The sequence below is a fragment of the Lynx rufus genome, unplaced genomic scaffold (assembly GCF_022079265.1).
Source record: "Lynx rufus isolate CCGP_SWC_20201006 ecotype Redwood Valley unplaced genomic scaffold, mLynRuf1.p SCAF_28, whole genome shotgun sequence".
Classification (NCBI taxonomy): Eukaryota; Metazoa; Chordata; class Mammalia; order Carnivora; family Felidae; genus Lynx; species Lynx rufus.
The window spans coordinates 12,233,083-12,240,210 of record NW_025814843.1 but is presented as its reverse complement, the minus strand read 5'-3'; positions in this window follow the sequence as shown (position 1 = coordinate 12,240,210).

Below are 7,128 nucleotides of genomic sequence, written 5' to 3'. Positions count from 1 at the left end.
TTAACGAGGGTTTTCATCAGCGGGGAGAGGTGGCTGAGGTCATCTGGGGGCGTGCTGCGGACGCACAGGAGAGGTAGCGGGGAAGCAGGGAGGCTGCGGGCTGGGATGGGGCGGTCCCCGTGGGGGTGAGGACAGGGAGGCATTCGGCTGCACTGGGGACCCCATTCCCAGGTTGGGGAACAGCCAGAGCAGCGGCGGGTGCTGGGGGGGGAGCTCTGCCCATACGGGGACAGTTTACGTGTCGGGCGCGTGTAGGGGTTCAAGGGGAGCCAGCAGGGAGGCGGCTGGAGACGCAAGTCTGTTCCGGAGGAGGCGGGGGGTGGCCTGGAGATGGACCCACGTCATAGAGATGACAGTGAGCCAGCCCACTGACCAAGTCGGGAAGGAACTCAGCCCTGGGATTCTCGAATGTTCAGAGCTTTACAAGACATAGCAGCAGGGCCCAGGGACGAGCCACCAGGGTGGGAGGGACCAGAGAGTGGGGGCCCCGGGGCTGGAGGGAGGGGTGATGGGAGGGAGAGCTCGGTCGTGGGGGGCCCCGGGGCTGGAGGGGAGGGGCCGCGGAAGGGAGAGCTTGGTAGTGGGGGGGCCCGGAGCTGGTGGGGAGGGGCCGCCGGGGGGGTAGAGCTCGGTCGTGGGGGAGCCCCGGGGCTGGAGGGAGGGGTGATGGGACGGAGAGCTCGGTCGTGGGGGGCCCCGGAGGTGGAGGGGAGGGGCCGCGGAAGGGAGAGCTTGGTAGTGGGGGGGCCCGGAGCTGGAGGGGAGGGGCCGCGGGGGGGGGAGAGCTCGGTCGTGGGGGGCCCCGGGGCTGGAGGGAGGGGTGATGGGACGGAGAGCTCGGTCGTGGGGGGGCCCCGGAGGTGGAGGGGAGGGGAGGGGCCGCGGGGGGGGGAGAGCTCGGTCATGGGGGAGCCCCGGGGCTGGAGGGGAGGGGCCGCGGGGGGGTAGAGCTCGGTCGTGGGGGAGCCCCGGGGCTGGAGGGGAGGGGCCGCGGGGGGGGAGAGCTCGGTCGTGGGGGGCCCCGGGGCTGGAGGGAGGGGTGATGGGACGGAGAGCTCGGTCGTGGGGGGCCCCGGGGCTGGAGGGGAGGGGCCGCGGGGGGGGAGAGCTCGGTCGTGGGGGAGCCCCGAGGCTGGAGGGGAGGGGCCGCGGGGGGGGGAGAGCTCGGTCGTGGGGGGCCCCGGGGCTGGAGGGAGGGGTGATGGGACGGAGAGCTCGGTCGTGGGGGGCCCCGGGGCTGGAGGGGAGGGGCCGCGGGGGGGGAGAGCTCGGTCGTGGGGGAGCCCCGAGGCTGGAGGGGAGGGGCCGCGGGGGGGGAGAGCTCGGTCGTGGGGGGCCCCGGGGCTGGAGGGAGGGGTGATGGGACGGAGAGCTCGGTCGTGGGGGGCCCCGGGGCTGGAGGGGAGGGGCCGCGGGGGGGGAGAGCTCGGTCGTGGGGGGTCCCGGGGCTGGAGGGGAGGGGCGGTGGGAGGGAGAGCTCGGTCGTGGGGGGCCCCGGGGCTGGAGGGGAGGGGAGGGGCCGCAGGGGGGGAGAGCTCGGTCGTGGGGGGCCCCGGGGCTGGAGGGGAGGGGAGGGGCCGCAGGGGGGGGAGAGCTCGGTCGTGGGGGAGCCCCGGGGCTGGAGGGGAGGGGCCGCGGGGGGGGAGAGCTCGGTCGTGGGGGAGCCCCGGGGCTGGAGGGGAGGGGCCGCGGGGGGGGTAGAGCTCGGTCGTGGTTGGAGCCCCGGGGCTGGAGGGAGGGGGTGATGGGACGGAGAGCTCGGTCGTGGGGGGCCCCGGAGGTGGAGGGGAGGGGCCCGCGGGGGGGGAGAGCTCGGTCGTGGGGGGTCCCGGGGCTGGAGGGGAGGGGCGGTGGGAGGGAGAGCTCGGTCGTGGGGGGCCCCGGAGGTGGAGGGGAGGGGCCGCGGGGGGGGGAGAGCTCGGTCGTAGGGGGTCCCGGGGCTGGAGGGGAGGGGCCGCGGAAGGGAGAGCTTGGTAGTGGGGGGGGCCCGGAGCTGGTGGGGAGGGGCCGCGGGGGGGGGAGAGCTCGGTCGTAGGGGGTCCCGGGGCTGGAGGGGAGGGGGCCGCGGAAGGGAGAGCTTGGTAGTGGGGGGGCCCGGAGCTGGTGGGGAGGGGGCCGCGGGGGGGGAGAGCTCGGTCGTGGGGGGGTCCCGGGGCTGGAGGGGAGGGGCCGCGGAAGGGAGAGCTTGGTAGTTGGGGGGCCCGGAGCTGGTGGGGAGGGGCCGCGGGGGGGGGAGAGCTCGGTCGTGGGGGGGTACCGGGGCTGGAGGGGAGGGGCCGCGGCGGCGGGGGGGGGGGGAGAGCTCGGTCGTGTCAGGTGCTGCCAGGAGCAAGTCCAGTGCAGACCCTATGGGGTCACTAGAACCAGCGAGGTGGGGACACTGGTCAGTTTGTCCCAGTGTAGTTATGGCAACAGAAGCCACATTGGCCTGGATTTAAGGGTGGGAGGAGAGGTTGGGGGCCGCGGGTGTAGACCAGTGGTTCTAGTTCTCTGTTCCTGGGAGGCAGGAGTGTAGTGGTCAGTCTGGGAAGGTGGAGAAAAGCAGGTGTAACGGGGGAGCAGGGGGAGAGGCCTTGCAGTGACAGGGGTGGTGCTGAGCCCCCCGTGGAGGGTCTGTCAGTAGGGAGAGGACGTTGTGGGTGCTGTCCCTCCATGCCCATGACCCAGGTCTCACTCGGGATTCCGAACAACTTTCTTTGTTACAGCAAACCCCGCACAAGGGGTGCCCGGGTGTCCCGGTCAGTTAAGCGTCCGGCTTCAGCTCAGGTCATGATATCACAGTTTGTGGGTTCCTGCCCTGCGTCGGGCTCTGGACTGACGGCTCGGAGCCTGGGGCCTGCTCCGGATTCTGTGTCTCCCTCTCTCTGCCCCTCCTCCTCTCTCTCTCTCTCTCTCTCTCTCCTCTCTCAAAAATAAATAAACATTAAACAAATTTTTTAGGGGCACCTGGGTGGCTCAGTCGGTTGAGCCTCCGACTTCGGCTCAGGTCACGATCTCACGGTTCGTGAGTTCGAGCCCCGCATCGGATTCTATGTCTCCCTCTCTCTCTGACCCTCCCCTGCCCGTGCTCTGTCTGCCTCTGTCTCAAAAATAAATAAACATTAAAAAAACATTTTTTTTTAATGTTTAAAAGAAAATGCTGCACAACACGATTTTGTCACTTAATTCAGCAGAAGAGACCGCTATCTGGCGTCTTTAACAACAAAATGCAATGTGCCATAAAAGCACACGTTCCGGCCATGGAAATCAGTGCTTTCCTCCTCCCCATCGATGGACGGACCTGACAGAGAGGAGAAGAAAAGGACTCAGGAAAAGAATTCCATGGCATTCAGCGCGAAGGGAACTGAATAATTAGGGCAAAGGGGAAATTTTGAGACGTCCGGGAGCCCAGAGGGACCCGCGTGCCAGCCCGTCAAGCCAGCGTCACTCGTTCACGACACGAAACTTTGGACCCGGCACCGACCTGGAAGGGGGATCAAAGTGCACATTCTACCCGGGATGTCACTGATGGACACAGCGATAAAAGCAAAACAAAACTCACCTCGCTCCAAAACACACGGTTCGGCCGCTCTCCGCCCCCGGGGCTCTGGGGTGCGGGGTGGCTTAACTTTCTGTTATTTTGTCCGAAAGGCTGTTTCCTCTCTCTTACGCCTGGAGCCTCACTCCTGCCGTTCTGGTGCTCCGTGTGTGTGCAGGCCCCTCCGAAAACGTCACACACGCTCACTTTGCCACACTCAAAATATGCGAGGAAGCGCGGGGACCACACGGTGGACACCCCTGTGTCCCCCGCGAGGTAATAAAACGTTTCAGACACAGTGGGGGCCCCGCTCCGAACAGCGGCCGCCTCCCCAGCGGGTTAAGACTAGAGCCAACGTGATTGTTTATTTGCATCGTCTTTTCCTACGTCTGTCTGTAGCCCAGAGCAAACCCACAGCGCGACATGGCACGTTTTCAGCCTAAAACGCTATCACGCGGTGAGACTTGCTGCGTCCGTCAGCGCGACGAGGATAGAGAACGTCCAGTCACCGCGGAGACTCCCCCCCAGTCACCTGCTTGGAGCCACATGCTCCCCACCCCTGCTCCCCGGGAGCCGCTGGTCCGTTCTCCCTCTTAACTTCTTTACTTGCAGAATGTCAGGTAAACGGAGTGATGCGGTACGTGGCCTTTTGAGACGGGCTTGTTCACTCAGCAGGGTCCCCTTGAGATCCATCCGGATACGTTCTTTCTCCCGGCTGAATGGTATTTCGCCGCACGGCCGGCTGGCTGTTTGCACCCTCACCCGTGGAGGGACGCGGGGATGTTGCTGGCTTGGGGCCGTTACTAACGACATTGCTACGAACATTGACACTCAGGCTGATGTGTGAACGTGCTGGCTCTTCTCCAGGACGATGCATGTTTGACTTTATAAGCCAGACTGTTTCTACGTCTAGGCTGCTATAAACTCCCGGCAATGGTGTGGGAGAGACCCAGGCGCGACGTGCCCTCGCCAGCACCGGGCCAGAACCTTTTTTTAAATTCTCATTTCAAGACAAACGTAATCGAAAGCCAACCTTTTTTATCTTTGCCGCAGACAAGTGGATTTGATAGCATATGGGGCCAATAGATGACATCCACCCTGTGCTTTCACATTTTTTTAAATGTTTATTTATCTTTGAGAGAGCAAGACAGAGCACATGCGGGGGAGGGGCAGAGAGAGAGGGAGACACAGAATGCGAAACAGGCTCCGGGCTCTTAGCCGTCAGCACAGAGCCCAGCGCGGGGCTCGAACCCACGGACCACGAGATCGTGACCTGAGATGAAGTCTGTTGCTGAACCGGCTGAGCCAGCCAGGCGTCCTCAGCTCTAAATATTTTTAAGACAATCCTAGTCTTAGCCCCCAGTGATGCTGGTCTGTGTGAGTGTCCAGAGCCGCGACGGCCTGTGAAGATGTTACGCTTGCCTTACATTCTCATCATCGCTCAGCTCTTCTCGTAGAACATCGATAGGTGTGCTTTCCGAGGCTGTCTTGCAAAGTCGTTTTGCTCGATAGATGGTTTCGTAAATGAACAAGTGTGCTGGGGAGGCGGCCTGCGGGGCTCAGCATGAACAGCGTTCTGTAAATTCTTTTTTTTTTTTTTAATTTTTTTTTTCAACGTTTATTTATTTTTTGGGACAGAGAGAGACAGAGCACGAACGGGGGAGGGGCAGAGAGAGAGGGAGACACAGAATCGGAAACGGGCTCCAGGCTCTGAGCCATCAGCCCAGAGCCTGACACGGGTTCGAACTCACGGACCGCGAGATCGTGACCTGGCTGAAGTCGGACACTTAACCGACTGCGCCACCCAGGCGCCCCACGTTCTGTAAATTCTGATGTGGTTGCCCCTGGGTTTATGGGATTGAAAAGCCGTTACTACATTCGTGTAATTTCTAGAGTCTGATTCTGGCCGTCGCATCCGCCGCCTAACGGTATCTAAGGGAATTCTCATCTCTGTTTTCATCGACATCCCCATTTCGATGTCTTAGAAATTCACCCATAGGCTGGTACATTTTCAAAAATTTAAATTGCACACGAAGCCCATTGTCTTACCAGAAAGTAGTAACTGCAAATTGAAACTGAGATCAAATTGATATACCTCAGTTTTTTAAAAAAATGTTGATGTATTTATTTTGAGAGAGAGAGAGAGAGGGGGGCAGGGAGGGGCAGAGAGAGAGGGAGAGAGAGAATCCCAGGCAGGTTCCGTGCTGTCAGCACAGAGCCCGACGTGGGGCTCCATCTCAAGGACCATGAGATCATGACCTGAGCCAAAATCAAGAGTCAGACGCTTAACAGACTGACTGAGCCCCCCAGGTGCCCCACTGCCTTGGTGTTAAGATTAAAATTCTATTAGGGGTGCCTGGGGGGGCTCAGTCGGTTGAGCGTCCGACTTCGGCTCAGGTCACGATCTCTCAGTTTTTGGGTTTGAGCCCCGCGTCAGGCTCTGTGCTGACAGCTCGGAGCCTGGAGCCTGCTTCCGATTCTGTGTCTCCCTCTCTCTCTCTGCCCCTCGCCTGCTCGCACTCTGTCTCTCTCCCTCTCTCTCAAAAATAAATACATTAAAAAAAATTTTTTTTAAGCTCTAAGCTTTTTGTGAGTGGGAGTTTGATAAAAAACAGCAGAGGGGCGCCTGGGTGGCGCAGTCGGTTAAGCGTCCGACTTCAGCCAGGTCACGATCTCGCGGTCCGTGGGTTCGAGCCCCGCGTCGGGCTCTGGGCCGATGGCTCGGAGCCTGGAGCCTGTTTCCGATTCTGTGTCTCCCTCTCTCTCTGCCCCTCCCCCGTTCATGCTCTGTCTCTCTCTGTCCCAAAAATAAATAAAAAAACGTTGAAAAAAAAAATTAAAAAAAAACCACAACAGAGTTTTCTGTTGGTAAATATATTTGCATTCGAAAATCGAACCTTTATGTTCAGCTTTTGGAAATAACTAAATAAAACTCATGAATACAAAAATGGGAAATAAGTTCATTAACTTATTAGATATTACCATCACGCTGTTCCTACGTGGTCAACACGTTTAGCGAAAGACAAATATCCCTGCTGCTAAAAACGAATTAGTCTAACGGCTGCCAGTGGGCACTGAATATCCATCAATCTGTCTTGTACGTCAAGGTTCCATGTGAGCGTGCACGGTCCGTTTCTAGGCTCTTTAATCTGGTGACCTACTTTTTCTCTCCCCATGCCAGTAGTGAGTGATGGCACCAATTACTATGACTTCGTAAGCCTTGAACTCTGATAGGGCAATTTCCTTCCATTACTCCCCGCAAACGTCTGAATTCTAGACCGCTTGTGAGAGGAAGACTCCGTGGGGGTTTAACGGGAATCGAATGGGACTTGTTGATTGACTTGAGAGACGCGTGTCTCTTTTTTTAAATTTTTTTTTTCAACGTTTATTTATTTTTGAGACAGAGAGAGACAGAGCATGAACGGGGGAGGGGCAGAGAGAGAGGGAGACACAGAATCGGAAACAGGCTCCAGGCTCTGAGCCATCAGCCCAGAGCCCGACGCGGGGCTCGAACTCACGGACCGCGAGATCGTGACCTGGCTGAAGTCGGCCGCTTAACCGACTGCGCCACCCAGGCGCCCTAGAGACGCGTGTCTCTTTACGGTGTTCGG